This window comes from Phalacrocorax carbo, chromosome 3 (genome assembly GCF_963921805.1).
Source record: "Phalacrocorax carbo chromosome 3, bPhaCar2.1, whole genome shotgun sequence".
NCBI lineage: Eukaryota > Metazoa > Chordata > Aves > Suliformes > Phalacrocoracidae > Phalacrocorax > Phalacrocorax carbo.
In genome coordinates, this window is record NC_087515.1 from 87407084 (window position 1) to 87430409 (window position 23326).

The following is a 23326-nucleotide window of genomic DNA, read 5'->3' on the forward strand; positions in this document are numbered from 1 at the left end:
ATTCTCTAGAAGATGTATACAATATTGCAATGTATGCCAAAGTCCCAAGGCTTAAGGAAAACTGAACAAACAAAAAAATCCCTTCTAAACTGAATATATCTAATGCAATGCTAATAGCACTCAGACATTTTCTAGGTAACATGGATCATAAACTGTATTAAAATTTTTAATTAGTGTTTTAGTAAAAGTTTTTTCATCCATATCATAATGATGCACATTCCTTACAGTTGTTTTTTCATATTAACCTTATGCATTTTTCAAAATGTAATGAGAGTTTGTGATATTTATCACTGTTCCACAGGAAAAAAACATATCTTGAAAAAAATCTTTTATGTGACTTCAAAAAGGATAGCAAAATAAAATTAACCCTAGTTTCCTAGGACCTTCAAAAAGATCAGAGCTGTGGTTTATAGATGAAAAATTTTTCCTAAATTATATTTTTACAGGGTAATGTCAAGAAAATGGTTAAGACTCAAAAAGGAATTTGAGGGATGTACCCAGTCAGAATGAAAAAAAGGGAAATTATATCTGAGGATTTTAACCCACAGTGGACTAACATTTTGGCTTTTCTTCTGTTTTTCTTTTCAGCGATTAACTGTTTATTAAGGCCAGGGCCTGAAATAGATTGAGGCAAAATGCTAGTTCTGCCTCACTGAGAGATAGTCCACTGATTTGTGGATATAAGCTGTGAAATTTGACTTTTGAACATGAGAGGAAGAGCGTTTGTATCTATTTTCTTCTGAGGTCCTGTGTGCAACCAAAAGGTATTGTAATTATAGTCATGCCAATAGAATTATAGTAACAAACCACTATGATAGAGACATAGCTCACCTTGGAAACACAGTTCTTCTGTGGATTGAGCTAACATCAATTTCTTGGGGAAAAAAATCACACACTAATATTCTGCTACTACTATACCATACCTATTCAAGCTCTTTTACCAATATTACTATATCAGCAGGTGGTAACAGGGAAAAACATACTAAATGACATATATTAGGAAACCTCTGCTATAGACCAAACCTGATGTGACACATTATACTTTAGACCTTGGTACAAAAGTGAAAAATTTTAGTGAGGATAATTAGAGGAAGCCAGTGAATCTCACACTGTAACTTGAGAGATAACTCCCACCTACAGAAACATGGCTGTGCTATTTCATTAATACGGGTTACCTCATCATCCATTGTACTGGCAAAAAGTTAGTTACATTTTATTTTTATTTTGTTGGCTTAATTTCATCTACCTTAAAATATTGTTTTTGTCATAAGAAAGGCAAATGTGATAAATGTTTCCCTAACAAAAGAAAAAAAAAAAACCACCTTTATTTTATTGAGTAGGACCTCTATAAATGCTAGTTAATGTTGTTTTACAACAGCATTTTTCTTTCTTTTTCATAAAGCAACATATTTTTCCTTATTAGCGTGATTTTTGTTTGCTATTGTTTTAAAAGCAGACAAGAATGTTTATATTAGAAATACTGACAGAAGTAAAGAGAAGTGAAAGGAAAGCGCAATGTGGTTTATTGTTAATATCTTACAAAATAAATTGTCCTATTTAATAAAACAAACAAACAAAGCAACTAGTTACGTTTTAAATTATAAATATACTACATGATCTGGCCAGAAGGAAATTTTACAATCCTAGAAAGGAATATTTCAGACTTATTTGTTGATGCAGGAAGCCTGACACAAAATAAATCTGTCTGATACATGCACATTTGTACCAGATTATGTATATTAAAATATTATTTTCCTTTCCCAAAAATCTATTTCACAGAAACTTCTAGGTGTGAGCTTTTCTAGAAAGATAAAGAGGAGCATTAAATTTAAAAAGTGGAAATTCAAATCTGATTAACAGAACTATCTTCTTTTATAATACATTTAGAGTTTGAAACAACTTGCTACAAGATCAGTAATCTAGCAAAATTCAGAAATCATTGTAATCTTACATAAACAATAAGAATATCTGCTGCTAATACATAATGCTAACAGAAAGTTGGGAAGAGAAAAGCCTGCATCAGTAATATAATTCAGTCTGTCTCCCATCTTTAACCTTAAACTGAGACAAAATCACTATACTGTAAGGAATCTTCCCCACTCCATTCAAAATTGTAGGAACACATTTAAAGAGAAAGCATTCAAGGAAGAGAACAAGATCCCACTATATAAGAATAAACTATAAAGTATCCCTGTAACACACCACAAACCACAAAATTCAGTCAGAGATTGTGGTTAAGAGCTGAGAAGTGCTGGGTGACTGAGGTGGTAATGTGATTATTGACAAAAATTACTTCGATGCAAAAGGCCCCTAAAAATAGTACTGCATAAATTTTCAGACTCTCACGTCTGTCTCTGTTCTTCTTTGAAACACCATTTCCATGTTCACAGTAGTGTTTGAATGTTTCCCATTCCAGGCTTTAAATTTTCATATGGGGGTAAAAACATATTCAGTATATTCAGTAGCATCCAAAATTTTATTGCTAGCAGAAAACACTTCAATGAGAGAAAAATGAACTATATGTCAAAATAAATTATTATGCTGTGGAAACCAAGAGAAAAGTTACAAGTTCTGACTGGGCCACATCTAGTGGTGCCTAACCACAAAATCAACACAGAAGTAGCAGGACCAAACATGCGGAAGAAAATAAATATCTGGCCTTGTTCCAAGATACATGACTGAAGCACAAGGGCAAACTAAATCCAATAATGGCCAATTAAATGACCAGAAAAAAAAGAATAATGTTAGCCTTCTCTCTGGCAAATGTCATAAAACAGCCTAAACACATTCATTTTCAGTGCTGCAGGAAGGGCTAATGTGTAATTGAAGCTTTACAAAAATTAGGCGTGTCTATACAGAAGAAAGTGGAACTTGAAGGCCTTGACAAAATAATGCAAGGTCAGAGTAAGAGAGACTAGTGATTCTATTAACACAACAAAAGAGCAACTATCAAAGCTATCTCTGGAACAATTGCAGAAACTAAGTTGCTACATGTCAAAAATGAACAGCCATGCAAAGCAGAGAAAAAGAGACGAAGTTTATGCAGAAGAGAAAACCTAAAATTTCCCTATCACACTGCTGATCAGCACTGTAGCTGATACATGCTCAGCAACTCAATGGAATTCATTCCTGAAAATAAATTTTCTATTAGTGCTGAATGCATGATGTAAAGCGGGGAGGGGGGGGGGGGGGGAAAGGACTTCAAAGGCAAATGCCATTGCATGGACCAAATCCATATCTGCCTGTGTATGATACTGACGAAAGCTAAATGGAAACAGGGTTATTTGATATGCCACTGCTGGGATTAGTTCTGATGGCAACATTGTGCTGTCCTGCAACACTAACTGTGTTGCAGCATGATCCAGCTTTCACGCAGTCTGCAGGGGTCTTCCCTTTCACTGAAATGGGAAATGAATAGCCTTAATAAGAAAGGAAGGGTGGGGGGAAATGACAAACTAAATACTGGTGGACATTCATTACCACTGCTTTCAGCCTAGCCGAGTGTACAGAGCAGTTGTGGTGCCCAGTATCAACCTGAGGTGGAAATTGTGACTTAGTGGGTTAAGGACTATATCTCCATCTCCCAGGTCTCCAAAAAGAGGAACAAATCTCAGTCCACCCAAACTACTATATTTTATGTCAAAGAGTGCGCTAAAGGTGCAAAGCGACTTCGGGGTTTCCCCACTCATGGACTCCCTGGTCACCAGAGTGAAAAAAATATGTCTCTAATGAGCCTCCCCTCTGCTAAATATAGTTGGCTGTGGCATGCGATGCCAAAAGGTATCAGCACACTTCCCTGCAGGCTGAAAAAAACATGGCCTAATCCTGAGTCTTACTCTTTTCTCCATATGCATGTGATAGAGAAATAGCTCTAATGAAAATATGACAGAAGCAAATCCACAGTAATAAAGGCAGTGGCTACCTTCTTAACCAACATGTGGCCTAGGTTCTTTTAAGAAAATAACATTTCACAGTAGCTATACCTTTCATTCTTTTATGCCATTTTCCTACTGGCTTCTCCAAAACATTCATTTCCCTAGCTAAAAAGAGAGGCTGCTGACCTTCCCACTTCCAATAACCATTGAGAGGGATTTGTCTCACCTAAGCTTGGCCCCACACAGAATTGCAGTCTAGCTCAGCATAATCATGTAGGCACCCTTCTTAGAGAATGTTGCCTGTATTGGACACTCATTTCAGGATGTGCTAAGTCATCTTATTGAAGAATCAAATGTATATGTTGTTGGCATAAATAATTCTCCTTATGTTTTTCTGTCCTTCATGAAAATCCTTCTTATAAGATGTTGTCTTGAAACACTTTCTTTTTTTTCCTGAGGCTTAGCATGTTTTGATTATAATGAAATACATGTTAATTGACCACTCAAAGACTGGGTCTATACTTCAGTCACAAACTTACACATCTCAGCTGTTTTTAAAATAGCTGGTCTGGTATAGTAGCAGTTTAATCAAGACAATATGGAGCTTAGTGCAGGCTAAGCATTTCTCCTCTGTACAGACAGTACTGTTGTTATTCTCACAGCAAAATAGCATCTAGTCCTTTAAGGTATCTTACTGTAATTGAGAGTCAAGGTTTGCAAGGACATAGTAAGCAGGATGTAAAACTAAAAGTGGGAAAAAGAATAATACTTGTAAAATGGTGCATAAGCTCAGGATGTCACTAAACACTTTCGAGAGCTCAAAAGTATATATTAATTGGTACTGGAGTTCAAAGAATTTTAATTGACTTTCTAAAGATGGTGTTACTGTCTCTGGACCTGGTCTAAAGACTTAATATTAGAAATGTGATTTTGCTCTGAAGAGGCCTCTCATGTCCTTTCAGAGCAAGTGGTCATGTCATAGAGATAGTCTTTAGACACTTGCTTCCCTGTAATTATTATTTTTTCCTTTAATTTGAATAAAGTTTATTAAAAAAAGATTGGAATGAATGATCACACTTTCCGTGGCCATTCATTTGCCTGCAGCATCACTTTTTAGAATATTCATAATGCAGAAAATGTGATTAGAATAATTTGCTGTTCTTCATGAATAATAAATTATAGAATAATTTCTTATTCACACATCTCTTCAGAATAAACTTGTTTGGATATATTGCTTGTCATGTTATTATGAAGCTATTATAACTTTTATGGGTTAAAAGTAAGGATTCCCTAAGTTTGTTTCAGTACTTTTCGTCGCATTTCAAACAAGTTTAGTTTAGTTCATGGCTATGTTTAGTGCATGTTTTGTTTAGTACATGTTTAGTTAGTTTGGATCTGGATCCTACTGGATTCCTGGCAATAGTTCCATTGTCTTCTTGGAGAATCTGATATATGTCTTGTCTAAACTCCCTTAAGGTTTATGTTAATTTTCTTCTTCATTTGTTAATGTTTAGTCTTGTATAAAATGCCCTATAACAAAGAGGTATTTTCTTCTCTTCTGGCAATTAACCTCAAGTCCAAGTTGAAGCCTCCAAGTTCCTAAAATCCATTAAGAACCCAGGTACTGTCTAAGCTGCATCTTCTACCAGAAAACCATTCTCTGACGATCATGAGTGAACACACCTTGTGAAATTATTTATCATTCTTTTCCATCAGGAAACCTGCATGGTTTCACCAATCCTGTATTGTTTACTGTTCCACTCCAAAAGCCAAAAGCATGTTGTGTCTGGCTCCCTCTTAATGCCTATCCCTCGTCATTGGCACAGCAATTACTGAAGTAAAATGAGCTTCCTCTAGCAGTGAAGTGAAATAATTGACACTGGATAAGAATCAGAACCACTTGTCTTCTGTCTCATGGTTTCTCTCATGGAAGAGTGACAGACTTCAAGCAGCTTTTCTAGGAACCTCTTAAAAACTGGACAATGGACTTGTTAAAGACACTAACTACAAAAATCTCATTTGTTTTATTATGTTGAGTGGTTCCCAAGTTCTTCCCATTATAGTCTATTCACTTCACTTTCTAATTATGTCTTTATTGAAGCTGTTTGGCAGCAGGCAAAGGGACAGAAGAAGATTCTGTAAAACATGCATATACACATAGTGGTAAGCAATGTCTATGTTAATGACTAGTGCAACACAACCCAGTGGGTCTCTAGAACTAATGAGCTGGTGCTGAAGATCCAGCATCCATACTGTTCCTACTCTATTTCATTTGGAAAAGACAATACTTATGGCGTTCAGTAACTCCTGGGTCACTTTGGTCAGTAGCAACAGGGAAGCGAAGAGGAGGCTTCCCATGAGTGCATAATGGAGATCTACAAGGATTCTGTGAGTACCTGCATGCCATTCGTAGGCTCCATGCTCCTCCCTCCCTTGAAGGGAGGCTGTTGAGCCTAGCCAGCATAGGTGGCAAGATTATAAGAGGGTTCCACCAAATCTTTATTTATTGTTTTCTGAATTGTGACAATTTAAGAGCAAAACACATAATGGTTTTGTGTTGTATTGTAATAATCATCTGTCTAGCACTTATGTCCTTGCTGGCAGAAAGTACTGCCTCATAAAAATTCCCAGTGATTGCCTGGAGAAAAGGGAATTTCTTGCTAGTTTGTTTATCTAAATGCCTTTCTTAAGTCTTGACATCTCACCATGTCTTTTGTTATGAGATAGAAGATTATGCCTACAGTATTTTTTTTCTTACATGAGCTTCAGATAAAACAGAATTTGTATGATTCAAATAATCTGTCTGAGCAGGACAACTGAGGCAAACAAGCTTCTTTAGAAGGAGGAAAGATATCTAAAGTAAGGCTCCCTTTTTTGTTTCTCCATGTGCTGGACAGAGTAATTATAGTCATCCTTTTGGGCTGGAAATAGCCAGTTAATATGGGAAAAATATATCTTGTATTGATTCAGAAATAATTGCATAATAATTCCCTAAGACTATTTTTTTTACTGACACACTTTGCAAACTTGCAAAATTCTCCACAGTCAAGTGTGTACTCTGCTGAAAAATAGCTACATAAGTCTTCAGAAAGTGATTCTTCTAGACTGAAAGGAAGAAAGAGAATCAGAGAAGTAATATGGCCTGGACACAATGACAGAGTAAAAAGGATCCAATCGTCAAAAGATCAGTGCACCATATTCCAGCAGACTGTTTCAAAATGGTTAATATTTCCATACAAGGGCTAAGATTATTAAACAGAAATATAGAGCTTTGATTGACAAAGCAAACTCTTATGAGCTCATTCACCATTAGATGTACAATCTCTGGCCATGGACTTCTGTTAGTATGAAAGAGTTGTATGACTGTATGCCCATGCATTAAATGAAGAAATCTACTGTTCTCCATGGCATAATACCTGGTGGTTTTACTGTATTTCTGATAATTAAGCCTATCTTTACCTAAAGCCACAAAATAGTCTCTCTGTATAGTACACAGTGTGGATGTACTAATAACATTTATTGTAGATGACGCTACAGATACAGATATGGCAGGCACTATACTGAGAACAGGACAGGAGTATTCATGGCAAATGTTGCAAACGTTACAAATGTTACATTCAGATACATTGAAATCTTTGCAGTGTTAAAGGAAATGAGGTTTTTTAATCACCTCAGTTGGCAAGGCATGCAGTGGCAGCAACAGTAAGTCCTGCGACTAGGAGCTAGATTGGAGTAGAAACAGGGTTTTCCTGTGCCAGGGAACCCGATAAAGAGCCTGGTGGGGCCCTGGTGCCAAAACTGTTAAAGGTAACAAAAAATGTTTTTATAAATACATCAGTGACAAAAGGAGGGCCAGGGAGAATCTCCCTCCTTTGTTGGATGCGGAAGGTAACCTTGCCAGGAAAGATGAGGAGAAGGCTGAGGTACTTAATGCTTTCTTTGCCTCAGTCTTTAATAGTCAGACTGGTCATCCTCGGGGTTGTCAGGCCCCTGTGCTGGGAGATGGAGGTACTATGCAGAATGAAGTCCCAGTTGTTGAAGAGGTGGCAGTCACTGACCTGCTCCTTCACCTGGATGTTCACAAGTCCATGGTGCCAGGTGGGATCCACCTGAGGATACTGAGGGAGCTGGCAGAGGAGCTCGCCAAATCACTGTCCATCATTTATCAGCAGTCCTGGACAACCGGGGAGGTCCCAGACGACTGGAAACTAGCGAATGTGATGCCCCTCTACAAGAAGGGTCGAAAGGAGGCTCCGGGGAACTACAGGCCTGTCAGCCTGACCTCGGTGCCGGGAAAGGTCATGGAGCAGATCATCCTGAATACCATTATGCAGCACATGTGGGACACCCAGGGGATTGGGCTCAGCCAGCATGGGTTTATGAAAGGGGGGTCCTGCCTCACTAACCTGGTCTCCTTCTATGATAAGGTGACCTTCTTAGTGGATGAGGGGAAGGCTGTGGACATTGTCTACTTGGACTTTAGTAAGGCCTTTGACACTGTCTCCCACAGCATTCTCCTGGAGAAGCTGGCTGCTCACGGCTTGGACAAGTGCACTCTGCGCTGGATTAAAAACTGGCTGGACGGCCGAGCCCAGAGAGTTGTGGTGAATGGAGTCAAATCCAGTTGGTGACCAGTCACGAGTGGTGTTCCCCAGAGCTCAGTGTTGGGGCCGGTCCTGTTCAATATCTTCATTGATGATCTGGATGAGGGGATTGAGTGCACCCTCACTAAGTTTGCAGATGACACCAAGCTGGGTGGAAGTGTTGATCTGCTGGAGGGCAGGAAGGCCCTACAAATGGACCTGGACAGGCTGGATCGTTGGGCCGGAGCCAAGGGTATGAGATTTAACAAGACCAAGTGCCGGGTCCTGCACTTGGGCTACGACAACCCCATAAAACGCTACAGGCTTGGGGAGGAGTGGCTGGAGGGCTGCCTGGAGGAAAAGGACCTGGGGGTGCTGTTGACAGCCGGCTGAACACGAGGCAGCAGTGTGCTTAGGTGGCCAAGAAGACCAATGGCATCCTGGCTTGTATCAGGAATAGTGTGGCCAGCAGGAGCAGGGAGGTGATCGTGCCCCTGTACTCGGCACTGGTGAGGCCGCACCTTGAGTACTGTGTTCAGTTTTGGGCCCCTCACTACAAGCAGGACATTGAGATGCTGGAGCGTGTCCAGAGAAGGGCAACAAAGTTGGTGAAGGGTCTAGAGAACAAGTCTTATGAGAGGCAGCTGAGGGAATTGGAGTTGTTTAGCCTGGAGAAGAGGAGGCTGAGGGGAGACCTTATTGCTCTCTACAACTACCTGGAAGGAGGTTGTAGCGAGGCGGGGGTTGGTCTCTTCTCCCTCGTAACAAGCAATAGGACGAGAGGAAATGGCCTCAAGCTGCACCAGGGGAAGTTTAGGTTGGATATTAGGAAAAACTTGTTCACTGAAAGGGTTGTCAAGCATTGGAACAGGCTGCCCAGGGAGGTGGTGGAGTCTCCATCCCTGGAGGTATTTAAAAGAAGGGTAGACGTAGTGCTTGATGATATGGTTTAGTGGTGGACTTGGCAGTGACAGGCCAGCGGTTGGACTCGATGATCTTAAGGGTCTTTTCCAACCTTAACAATTCTATGATCTATGATTCTCTTAAAGCACTTTCTTAAAACTTTTTGCTTTTTTTGTATGAACCTATTTTACAGCCTTTGCCATGCTAAAATTCCCTGAAAATATTGTAACATTTTAAAATGTGAATCCCAATGCAACTACCTTGTAGTACCACATATGACTCTAAGGAATGCCTAGCCATCACAGATGCAGCAGCCACCAGAGCTTTTCTCATGTGACAGGCAGGATACTGCATAAGTCCATGCGGCCCCTCTGCCATCACATTTTGGAGCTCACCTGCTCCATGACAGACAGCTGAGAAGGTACTAGAAAGGGGCTGGATCTCCACAATCATAACCCAGAAAGAAGAGCTGTCCCTAATAAAAAATTCTCTAACAAAATAAAAAAAATAAATAAAATAATCCAGTATAAATCCCAGGTTATACTTTGGCTGATCACAAAAGCAACAGTCCATGACTGTACAAAAACCTGCAGAACCTTATGACTAGCAGGCAACCATAGGCAGAATTGACATTAAAGTTGTATTGTACTTCTCATCCAGGGTAAAACAGAAAATCTAACTGTCAATAATATTTTGTTCTTTAACACTTTTTTTTTTGTTCCTTAGGAAGCTAATTACTGAGGTGTTAATATACCAAGGCTTTAAACTTGTAAGAATATTTGAGGTTAAACGGTCACAAGCAGAATACCAAAATAGTTGTATTCACCCACAGAAGCACACACACATATGTGCCCTGCTTCCATTTCCCCTGCCCTTTATCAGTAGAGATAAATGAGCTTTGTTTCTCCTGGAAAAAAAACAGGCCTTCCCCTTCTTTGCCACATTTTGCATTTCAGGGTTTTCTTCTAATTTTGTGTTTCTGCCCACTAACTTAGCAGGACAGTTGTCCCCCAGTGCAATACCCATACAATACCCTTTCATTAAGGAGCTTGGGTTGAAGATTACGTTGAGGAAAACCCCACGCATCTAGGGAATGGATTATCTGGTATTATACCATCAGTATTACTCAGATGACATTTGCAGATAAACGTAACTTTTTAAGTGAAAATTACATACGTTACTCAAACATATGTTTTGTTCTAATAACAATTTTAAATGTGATCACACTTTTCATACTATTTCAGATGTTGGACCTTTTTCAGTCAATTTTATTAGACTTTGGGTTTTTTGTTTTCTTCCTTTTTTAATCTCTTTATTGAATTTCCATGATCAAGATTTACTGTTAGTGTTCAGTCTTGATGACTTATTCAAAGTTCCACTTTGAAGCTGTTTTCACAAGTGTTGCAAACCAGCTGGCTCCAGCCAAGTCTTCTTCAATTAGCATCAGGGTCAACCTTTCCTTTGCTCCATCACTTGATCACACAGCTAATAGAAAAACACAATGAAATTGAGGAAGGAGGGGTCGCCTGCTTTACAGTGAGGAATTCTGATTACACAGCACTCTGACCTGTTTTTATTTAACTTAGTAGGAGTTTTGCTACTGATTTCAGTGCCTATTGGTCTAGACTTTATTAAAGAGATTTTTTGTGGGATTTTTTTTTAAACTCCACATTATATTATTCAGAAGGGAAATCAATCTACCAAGAGCAGTCACTTCTGGAATAAATACAGTAGTGAGCTGTGGAAATGCACATATTTAACCTTTGAAATCTCTCTGAAAAACATGCGATTCTCCCCAGTATCACCATCAAAGGGTTCGCTGTACTATGAGTGCTCTCTGTTTCTTTTGATTTCAGTGGGAATTGGAGAAATCAGTGCTATTAAAAGGAGGCTTGAGTTGTGATACTAAAGGAACTACGGGATTTCTGATTGTTTGACAAGAAGTTAAATATAAAATGTATACAAACTTCAGATTAGCACTAGGCAATCACTTCCACATGCAACATGGGAATCATTCAAGTCTTCTAGATGCTTGTGATGAGTTCACATAAGAAAAACAAATTGTTTCTCCCTGTATTCATCAATACTGAAATCAAAGGCACTTAGTCACTAATTCTGCTGGTTAAAAAACTAAAGCAAAAATTAAACATTTGCTAAGTATACAACATAACAGCTTATGTGACCTAACTGTATAAGATCTGATTATTGTCTGCACTATGTATAAAACTACAAATATACAGCATGTGTATAACACATACATGAACATATTTATTCGTTCACATACATATGTAATTTGTCTATGTAGTAGTGGTATACACAGCTATTTCCACTTAGGGATTTACCACCCAATCCTCTGAAAGGACCAAACAAAACTGCAACCACAACCCACAACTGCCCCACAAACACCAGCCATTGAGCTGTGCTGCTCAGCAGAGCAGGTGTGCAGTCTCACCTTCAGACAGGAAATATTGTCATGATCGTAGTCCTCGAAGGATTTTTCATTTTCCCCTCAAGTACCGATACACTTCAGGGTTTAACCAAAACAAAACTTGTACACCAGTGAGGTTGCACAGCTTCTGTGAAACAACCTGGTCTCTTGTTACTACGTGTATCATCTTACTCCATTGCCTAACAGGAGGAATTTAGGGAAGATAGAGCCAAACTCTTTCCACCAGTTCATGGTGAAAGGATGAGAAGCAATGGACATTTGATATAAGAAAAAGAAATTTCAATAAGGGTGGTCAAACACCAGACCAGAGAAAAGTCTAGATGTTGTGACTTATTCACATAAACCAGCATAATGATAAGAAGCTGATGCAATTCATAAAACAGTTCTGAAGTTCCTTACCAGAGTAAGAACTGCTGCAAAGTATAATTTGGGAAATATCCCTGCAGATCCCTCATATTTTCAAAAATAACTAGGTCATTAAATCCCTCAGGGATCTAATTCCACCCCCCTTTTATTTCCAGTACTTCCTTTTATTTCCAGGACTTGTCTGCCAAATTCAGGATTGTGTGGCAAGACTGGAGTACATAGCAAACAGCGTGGATTGCACAAGCATTGCCTCCTTTAACCCAACAGAATAACAAGAACATATCTCTGAGAAATGAGCCATTTCCTTTCTTCTATTTCAACTGAAAGACACTATGCTGAACTGCACACTAAATCTTCTAGTATGCATGTATCCGTTCAAATTAATTAATCACACACGTCTATATAGACCTAGATCTAGGAAACAGAAAGAGTGGGATGGAAGTAGAGTTCAGCTCAAAACCCATGGGCATCCTTCTTCTTTGTGACTTTCCTTCAAGAGGATCCTCAGGGGGTCAGTCCTGTGGAGCACTGCGTTACCTCACCTACCACTAACTTCAAAGGGATTCAAGGGCACACAGTGCCTCACAGAACAGAGCTTTAACTTGTTGACATGTTTAAACTCCAGATATTTATTTTTAATGAATAAAATAACATTCCCTTCTATGGTCTCCCCTTTCACCAGCGCTTTTCTCTTTTGGGACTTGATTTAGAAAAGTGCTAAGTACAATGAACATTTACCTCTTTCTTTTTCCTGCACCAATTATCACTGACAGGTCCAGGGTCAAAAGGTTCAGAGGATTTCTTTATCACATGGGTGGTCTTCAGGCTACAGTACTTAAACACAGTACTAAATTCAGCACTGTGGAACATCAGGCACAGGGAAAAAAAAAAAAGTAGAGGGAGGGCAGAGTAATTTTTTCATGTTTCTCTAAATCAGAGTTAGAAGCACGTTTCTGCCCAGGAACCCAATTCTTGCTTTATAAAATGTCGCATCTATCTCATTATCCTAAAAGCAGGATAATGGCCTTAACTCATACTAGTTCCTGAACTTCTATGATGGGATGAAAGCAATGTCACAACGGAATCACTTGATCCCTGCCACCACCCAAGCTGGTTGAAATATCATAACAACATTGAATTCAACAGGAAAAGAAGCTGATTTCCAACTCAGGTCTCCTGACCAAGGAGTAGTCTCCAATCCAAGGAACAGTATAGAGACTCTTCAAAAGGCAATATAGAACCTTTCTTTCTGTTCTACTTTATTTCGCCCGACAAGTTCTTGTATTACAAAACAGGACAAAAAGGGATAGTTAGAGCACACCCTGCCACTGCAGTGAAGCTTAGCACACCATGTGTCACTTTGCAGTTAATGTGCCAAGCTGGTTTGGTAAGTCAAAAGGAAACACCTAAAATGAGGGCACTGAAAGCACTCTTCATCTCACCTTATGACAGATGGAGAATGCCAAAGTAGCTGTTTTAATTCCCTCTACAGTCCGTAGGAAGAAATAGGAGTTTTTAGGAGGTGTTTTCAGCTGTATTATTTAAAAGTTTTCTTTTAGGATGGGGTGAGTTACTTTTCTTCATTGACTGTGAAAGTGGCTTTGACAAATATCTTTAGTTTCAGAAATACAGTTCTACATGCAAGATATCTAATGTTAGGATGAATTTCATCCATGAGTTAGAGACCACTGGCATGGTAAATGCTTAAGAAGCCCAAAATGCTGAGAATTATTTTAATGGTCTTAAATAAACAAGTCTGCCAAAGGTTTCTGTGTCTTTTACTGAAGTTTTAGCTAACTTGGAATGAAAACATTTTGACTTTGACTAACTATGAAGAAAGTATTCTTAGCATACGAAAAGACTCAAGAGGAACTGTGGTCAGGCTTGGTCTGCCATGTCTTGCAATTCCACTCAATACCTATTGTTAGTTGTTGTACTTGTATTTGTACCAGATTAGTACCCTATTTCAAGATGAAAGCGATGGGAAGCATGAATTTCTTCTTCCAAGCACAGCAAAAGATTTTGACAACTATGATGACAGATGATATGCTCTATGTACCAGGTGACATACCTTGCTGGGGCTTTGCTCTCATACTCTAGAAGAAAGATTTATCCAGCTTTCTGTGGCTTGTTTGGGATGAATTTTCTGAGTTCCCTACATGATGACATATCAGAGCCCTTTTTTTACCCAGCTATGTGAACCTTGGTCAGTTCTATAATCTGACCATTTGGCCATTCCAGTCCTTGCACTGGCAAAAAGAAATAAAAGAACAGGCAGAGGGCAGGGTTGCCTGTCTCATCATCAGAACAGTTATGTTGGCCTAAGTCATACACCAAATCATGGTCCTAGATGGGTGATGAGACTGTACTTTGAATAGAGGGTAGGTAAAACACCAACTAAAGGGAAACACATATACAATTATTCTATATGTTTCAGGTTAATTGTTCAATATTGGATTAGTCATTAAAGTTAGATTTTGTTAGGAACTTCGGTACTTAAAGTATCTAATTTTCTTTCACTTTTCTACTGACCAGTGGCAAAGGCAGTCATTAGCACAGGAGATGATATGGTGCTGTGATCCCCATCAGGATCAGGAAGGACAGGACTAGAAAACAGACCCACAAGTGAGGGCCCTGCAGTTCTACAGTGTTACACAAAAGTTTGGCACCAGCCACTCCCACTGCCTTCTCTCAGGAGAGGTCTTCAAGCCTAACTAAAGCCATGAGCCAAGCCACAAGAGGTGACATGCAATCATTTGTGTTGTATGCACTTGCACTTAGTGTTTGGTATTGACTAGCACTAGCTCTGTTCAGCAGGCATTGGTGTGGGGTGTTCTGGTGTTTAAGATCTTGGTATTTAAGATCTAGTGTTTAAGACCTTGAGGCATTTAACACTTCCTATGCCTTACACACAGAGCAACACAGAGCAACATTTTCACTACGGGGTGGCATGAACCTAAATGTACGTGCAGCAACAATTAATTTATGGTTCCGAGAGCCCTTTGTTTGTTGAATCCCTGTGACTTCTCTGCCTCTGTATACTGTACAGTGGACTCAATAGCATTCTCTATTATCTGTGTTCCAGTCAGATAGTGAGATAATTTGGGGCAGGAATTAGCCTCTATGGTGAGTCCGTACAGAAAAAAAGCACAGTGGAGCACATATATTTATGTTCTCCAATTAATAAATACTAATGCCGAGCATCTAGGGAACAGGGCAGTGGGAAACAATAAATAAAACCAAGGATACAGCATTACATTAAAAAAGCTATGGTCATGTTAGAATTAGGTAATTGCAGGGGCTGAGTGGATGGAGAAAAGAGAGCGTTCTTACGTTGCAAAAGTTCCCCACCACATCACTTGTGCGTTAGCAGCAGGGGCAAGGGCTGGGGAACCCGCTGCTTGCAAAAGGCTGGGAACAGTTACAACGTTCCCACCGCCAGAATACTTTATTACTATTCCTTCTCTTACAGCCTGGCACGTGAAAAACTAGAGACCTGTCATCAATTAGAATGGTGATGATGAGCCAGCCTAAAATAGGCCAGTGAACAGGGTAAGTGCCCCTGTGGTTTGCCAATTACCTAAATTATTTGCAGTAGTTTTAGTGCACATCTGCAATGAATACAAATAGAAAGCACATGATGTCTGGAATGCAGCATGTTTAATATCAGCTTTGGTGCTAACAGAGGAGGGGAAACAACTGACATGTCTTAACAGAAATATTCCAGAAGAGGAGTCTCATTCACATCTTCTCTCTCCCCACCTTCACACATGTAAAATAAACTCCACTCTGTCTGGCCACCCTGTGCTTTCTATCTAGGGTGAACCTGGTGGAGGGAAGTGAGTCTCTGCCAACCCTGCCACCAGTGTCAGTGTGTCACCAGCCAGTTTCACCAGTCCTTGGCAGTGACTCACCCAGAACGACCAAGGAAATGGGCCAGCAGTACTGATGGTGGAAATAACCTCAAGGGACCTCAGATCACCAAGGTTTTTTTTCATCCAAGAAAATTCTGCTGCAGGCAGAAGTGACAATGAGCAGAAGAAAAGAAGAGCATTAGGCAGCTCAGTACTCCTGAATTCAACTAGATTATAAAGAATCATTAAAAACAAAACAAAAACACAAAGAGAAAAGAGATTGATCTTTTTGTGTGTGTGTTCATTCAAAAGCTTTTTAGAAGCTTTGTGGAACAATTCCGTGAGAAAACTTTCATAGTGACTCAGAAAAAGTTATACTCTAGTAACAATGAACTTTCATTCTTCATAAGGAAGAGAGCCGCACTGCCACTGTTTAGTGAATATGTACACTGATCACTCTTTTTTTCTTGGTCTTCCTTTTACAATTCTCCTTTCCTTTATATCCTTCCATGCTTCTTTGTTTTATATCCTTCCCTCCCACCTCTCCTTTAACTGCTTCAGAAATAGTTAGGTAACTGCAATCACTTGACATTCATAATACTCCTATCCAGCCACCTTAACTTTTTTTGTCATTTAAAAGATTGCATGAGTAACTATTGGCATCTCTTCCAGTTGTCTGCTGTTCCTAGAAGATATTTTGAAACATATAGTTTATGTGGCTTGATAAGCATCTGCATTTTAAGTAAAAAGCACTGAATACAATAAAGATTTGGAGTACTACAAAGAGACTTATAACTCTATAACCTTGTCCCTTCCTGTTGGCTTTCATATAACCCTGGAGGCTAAATCCGCTACAGACATCCATTGTTGGTTAAGAAATTAAAAATGTAGATGCTTAGAATCTTGTCACTTAACATGGCTGGCCTCACCACTGCTTAAGCAGACAGACTGGTGTAGAAGAAATAGGTAGTTTTTTGTGTAGTTTTCCTCTATGTGCTCAGGGAATGCATAACATTCACCAATAGGACTGGTGTCCCTACAAAAAGCAGATATTTTAGGAGAATTAACACAGAAGTTCAACTCATCTACAGGAAAAGCACAAAGATTATTAGTCTTTCCAGGTCAAGTATCACAAACAACAGGCTAGGAAGTCTTGACCACTGCTGGAATGAAGCAAGTTTTAAGACCCCAAATGGGAGCAGAGATCATTCTTTTGAAAGGTGGTCTCTAAGACAGTGCTAAAATATCAATGGATTTTATTCTGCCTACCAATAGTAGAGACTGCAGCTTCTAAAAGGAAGAAAATGTTAAAGAATTAAGATCTTGTGAATTTCTTACAACTTTGGAGTGTACAAAACATTCAAAAGGAGTCCACCATCACTAGAAACAAATGCCCCCAAAATTCAAAATCCTTTAATTCATGTGTAGATAGAATTTTGGCTACTTTATTACTTATTGCATATACTGTTGTCATACTACTAACATTAAATGGGCTAATTCACTTCACAGAATATTCAGTGTTGTTACTAAATTCCACAGTGGCTGTTTTATTATGCTAATTGATAATCTAGTGTGCTCCAAAGATTAAAGAAAAATGAAATTAAAGCTACAAAATCAAAGGGTAACAACTTTATAATGCCTTTTTAATTTAGTGAAATACAATTAAAGTCACACAGAGATAGAATTGACTATGAATACCAAAATGAATGTAATTGACAGAGTAAATGTTACAGAGCAGGGCTGCATAAGAGCAAAAAGAAATGTCAATAAACTTCAGTGCTGCTGAGCTGTGTCACTGGGCAGGCGCATTGAACAGCACTAGTCTTAAAGTCCTTGGGGATAACCAAGAGCAAAGAAAGCTATGATGAATGTTTATGAAATCACAAGTAGATAGTATTGGAAGGGTCCGATTTTATAGGCATGCAAAAAGCACTAGAAATGCAATGTGGACTGTAATTACAGGAGAAGCTTGACAGTGCATAAGAAAAATGCTCCATTGATTGGAATAATTTGAGCTGAACATACTGCAATTTGTAAAACCTTCAGTGCTGGCAACATGCATTTAGAAAATGGTTTCTTATAGGCTGTAATCTGTGGAGAAGTTGCTTTGGTATTTACATGAAGTTTCTGAGGTTGGTAAAGACATTGTAGTATAACCTTGCAATTCATACTATTGTAAACTAGTAATTCAATAATTCTTCTATGCTGGGCTACTTATTAAAATAACACTTTTCATATACCAGTTCCCCTGACATCTCCTTGCTGATTAAATTTTGCCTGGGAGAAATGCACCAATCCTGTTTATCCACATATCATACCTTCAGACTACTTTTGTGGACTGCTAGGATCAATAATGGCGTAGAAGACCTTTTCAGTGGAGAATGCCAATGCCAATCCAATTCTGCTGTTAGAAATTTGAGGTGTTGCCTTCTACAGGCCTTGTGGCTATGGTGATAAATGAGTCAGTCACGGTCTATGTCCTACGTGACATTCATATTTATCACAAAAATCATGAGCATAACTGGAAATGAGTTGCATTACTGTTGACTGTGTAGCGTAAAAATGTAGCTTTGTAGAAGCTACACTTTTAAATTTCTATTTTATTATCCTTAGAAGTAACATGCACGTGTCCAGAAAAAAGCCCTTCCTAGTGTGTCTCCACTAAACCTGCTCTGTGAAAAGAAAGTAGGAGTCCAGTCCCTCAAGCTGTCAATACAACATATTTTTGAAATTATGAATTTCCAGCCAAAGAACAGCTTGTAAAGTTCCCTATATCTAGCAGACAGGGGTTTACATGAGTGTAATCAGGTTTTACATAATCAGGTTTTCACAACCAGATTATTTTTAAAATGCACAGCAAGAACTGAGTAAACTTGTGCTGGGGGTTTCATTTTAGCCTTTTAGACATCTACATTGAAGATTTCTACATATGAACTAAGCATCTAAACAACCTCTATAACTGAAGGAAAAAGAGTAACTTCTAGAAGACAACTCATTTCATCTAAGGAAGGTGCCTAAAATAAGTTGGATGAATCTTGGCCCGTACATGACTAAAAAGGTGGGATGTAGCTATCTACATTATCAACTTTTGATATTAAGTAAAACGAATCCTTTGTTGCTGGTCAGGACAGTAGAGGTTATAGTTATGTATTATCCAGAAAATAAGTTCTGTCTATGAAAAATTGAATTAATTAAACTTATTTACATTCCATCTCAGTATCATTTTTATTTATCTTTTTGTCAAAAATTGAGGGGAGAGAGAGAGGGAGAAGGTCTTTGAAAGAACTCAGTAACCACATCCTGCCTCAAATACGGGGGATCTACATTCAAATCCTACTCTGAATAAGAATCTTTGATTTATTTAAAGAAGTCTTGCATCATAAGCTGGTATTTTCCCCACTAATTGCAGTTTCCTGCAAATTTTTCAGTAATTGAGTTAATCTTACAGGGAACTGACAGACTCAGTGGTGATACCTATACCAGTAAATTACACATTCCCAAATTGGTTTTGGCACTGAGATTCATTAGCACAGAATAGCCCACCTCCATACTACTAAATCTTCATATTCAGCAGAACATAGGGCCAACAATCTATCTGCTGAGAATAGCACCTGTTTCAATTTAATTACTGAACTGTGCCTGGGAATTGTTTGGGACTGCTATTCAGTCTCAGTTCAAAATAATGCCAGGTGCTACACTAACTATTTGAAGTATACAATTAAGTTAGACAGTTGAGACAATCAAGGCCAATGATGGACTCAACAAGTTTGAATTTTCTAGTGGAAACTCCCGTGTTGCAAAATTCCTAATTTGTTTTACCTTTCATGTGTAAAAAAAAAAGTTATTTTAGATAGGTAAATCAAAGTCAGAACACAGTGAAGCTGCAAGATAAGGCTGGTGCCCTAGATAATGGTTTACTGCTCTCTGCTGAAATACATACAATTCCTCTGCAATTTTCAGAGGGCAGCTTATCACTGTTGTTTTGGTTGTGGTTGTTTGTTTTTTTTTTAATATTGGGAAGTCCATAGGCACTATCAGTCAGCTAAAATAGGTCTATCTAAGAATATGAAACCACCTATATGGTGGGTTGGCCCCAAGCAGCAGCTAAGCACCCACACAGCTGCTCAGTCACTCTTCATGCACCCCAGCACGACTGGAGAGAGAACTGGAAGGGTAAAAGCAAGAGTACACTCTTGGGTCAAGATAAAACAGTTGAATAAGTGAAGGAAAGAAAGGTAAAAAGACAAACAAGTGATGTAAAGGGAGGCAGTCGCCACCACCCAGGCTGAGACCAGACCCAGCCAGTCTCAGCGCAACCAGTTTTGGAAAAGACTGCCCCCTCAATTTTACTGTTGAGCACAATTTTATATGGCATGCAATATTCTGTTCGTCAATTTAGGTCAGCTGTCCTGGCTGTGTCCCCTCTCAACTTCTTGTGCACTCCCAGCCTATTTATTGACAGCCAGAGGGAGAAATAGAGAAAGCCTTGACGCTGCAAAAGCACTGTTCAGCAGTAGCCAAAACATCGGTGTGTTATCAGCACCATTTTAGCCACAGATCCAAAACACAGCACCATACAGGCTGCTGTGAAGAAAGTTAACTCCATCCTACCCAGACCCAGTACAAACAGTCAAGTTTTTGTACTGACCCAGTACAAAATGAACCAGAAAATTTTGACCAGTGAAATAAACTCTTCCAACTGCCAAAAATCCCAGATTATGGGCAAAACATTTAAACATGTGATTTGTTTATGAAAAGAAGACATTTAGAAAGGTGATATTCTCTGATAGATTGCTGGGATCAAAATTCTCTTAAAGAATGAGAATGCAGATATAAGTATCAGTCATCTGAAATAATACTTCCTTATTAGCTTTCCAAATTTTGGTTCAGCTCAGCATTAAAATTTCAAGATTAGCTGTGTTTTAAGACCTGGGAAAATGTACAAATTATTATAACTCTGGTGTCACTGCGTTCTATAAATTATAAGATTTCAGAAGTAGCCAAACTGTACTATGTTATTTAACGTATAAAGAGTAAGTTTATAATGCCCAGGAATGTTAAATGGCACTGGTTAATTGAATAGTGTGGAATAGTATAGACATAAACAATAACTTTCTAATCTACAAAGTAACCTGAAGGCTAGTCAATTTAAATAATTATGTGCAGACCAAATCAAAGACGTATATTTCAGCTCAGAATAATACATCCATTAGATCATACAATAAAGTTTAACATACTTTGTGGACAATGTTAAAGTCAAGAAAGTAAAAATATTCACTTCCTTAAGCATGTGCACAATCCTATTTACAGCAAGAGAGAAATAAGACTCAGAAAGCTTTTACTGAGTGATACAAAGTTCTGACTCCAGCATGCACAAGTTAAGAATTGCCCAGGGTTCAGCTATAGATTTCTTGGCCAGAGTATGATACATAGAAAATAAACAGTCACAGTTACTAAGAAATAATTTTGTCTAGGAGGTAATAAATCCAATAGCATCTTATGGTCATCACAGATTTTTTAGTAGTCCAATAGCCAGTAAAGTTCATTTGTGGCCCCTTTGCAAACTGATGACATCTTTACAATATGAGGGAGGAAACTGGTATACGGGTTTCTGTACTAATCTGTGGGTGATTTAAATGTCTTTCAAAAACTAATGCACCCAGGATGAAGGAAAAACAAAAAGACTCTATCTAGAGAGGGGTAAAGCATAGAAGAGCCAAGATCCAAACCTGTATAATAAATACATCTAGGCCCTGGATGAAGTCCTGGATTAACACTGCTAACTCAAGAATGGTCCAAGCATGGGTTCCATTTCAGCAGGAGGAATATTTAATCTGCAGCTGTCAGTGGAGGAGATAAAAACTGCCAGAACTGGTCAAGGCAGCACCTTCATAAAACATCATGGGAAACCCTTGAGAAGAGATAAGTTACAAGCTGGAGAGTTAAAGTCTCAGATGCTTAAAGGTGTCCTATCTCAACAATAGGAAAATGATGAGACTTTTTTCCTATGATAATAAAGCAAGCTGGATGTAATAAAGCACAGGAACGCAACAAAAATTAAAATTTATTTCCCTGATTTAAAAGCAAAGGAGAGAAATAGATATTTATCTTTCCCCTGCTTCTTTTGCTGTGATATCTGAAAGTAAGTTTTCACCTTTTTCCTTCTTCATTTGCAAAAAGAAGCTGCAGAAAATCCCCAAGTCTTCACTACTAAGTCTATGGAGACAGAATCCTGACACCAACCGGGATGCAAATTTATCTTCTGTGGGCTTCATCATAGGGCGGTGATCCAAAAAACATTTGGATTTGCTTCTCCCAGTCTTTATGGGAAGTCACAATTTGGAGAGTTGAGCTGCACCTATACTTTACATACACTAGAAAGGTCTTCTTGCTAAAATTTTCCTCCAAACGTTATCAGAAGGTTCTCTTCTTTCTTTTTACTATTTGAGAGACAGTGTGGGAAGAGAGAAGGTCTTCATTTGAGGGTTTTAGTTGCACTGAGTCAAGGCTTCACAATAATTGCATATGCACAAAAATGCATATGGAGGGTAATTCTACTGATGTAGTATAATCTGATCCAGTCTTGAAAGAGATGTCAGTGGTTTAGTATCAGTCCTTTTTTTGATGTAATTTTAAAGGGAGAGAGGATTGTCAAACAGGATACTGACCTAAGTTGTTTGGTTTTTCTTTTTTTAGGAATTAAAATCTGGAAATTTCAATTTACTCCACATATTTAAGTTACTCTGAATTGAGGTCCATTTCAGAACCCTTCAGAGAACTGAGGTAAATGACAGTGATGTAGTTGTCCAGATCCCAACTGAGAAACCAGGGCCAGCAGGTGCTTATATGCCTCAAGGCTCTCAGTGGTACAGACAACATTGTTAAGTTTTGGTACCCAAGATAAAGTCAAATAACTTTCCAAGACAGGTAAAACCTCTCCATGCTCTGCACCAAGAGATCTTCAGTTTCGAGTGCATAAAGCTAAAGATTGTTAATCTAATGCTGAATTAGCCCAGGGCAATGTGGGACCATGCAAAGACAACTAACTTTGGTTCAGAGAGACTCTCAGCAAAGTTACTCAGTATAGAAAGGGTTAACATGGTCCCACATATGAGTGGTGTAGGCAGCAGACCTCCCTTGTCTGTGTCAGATTACATAAACACCCCGTCTTTCACTTCAGGTTACATAGTGCATGGGTCACTGTCTGCTGAGACAAGATGTAGAAACTCCCAGTAACAAAATTATTGCTTTATATAACTGACATGGGTGATACCGCAAATGCATGTTGTATGTCCT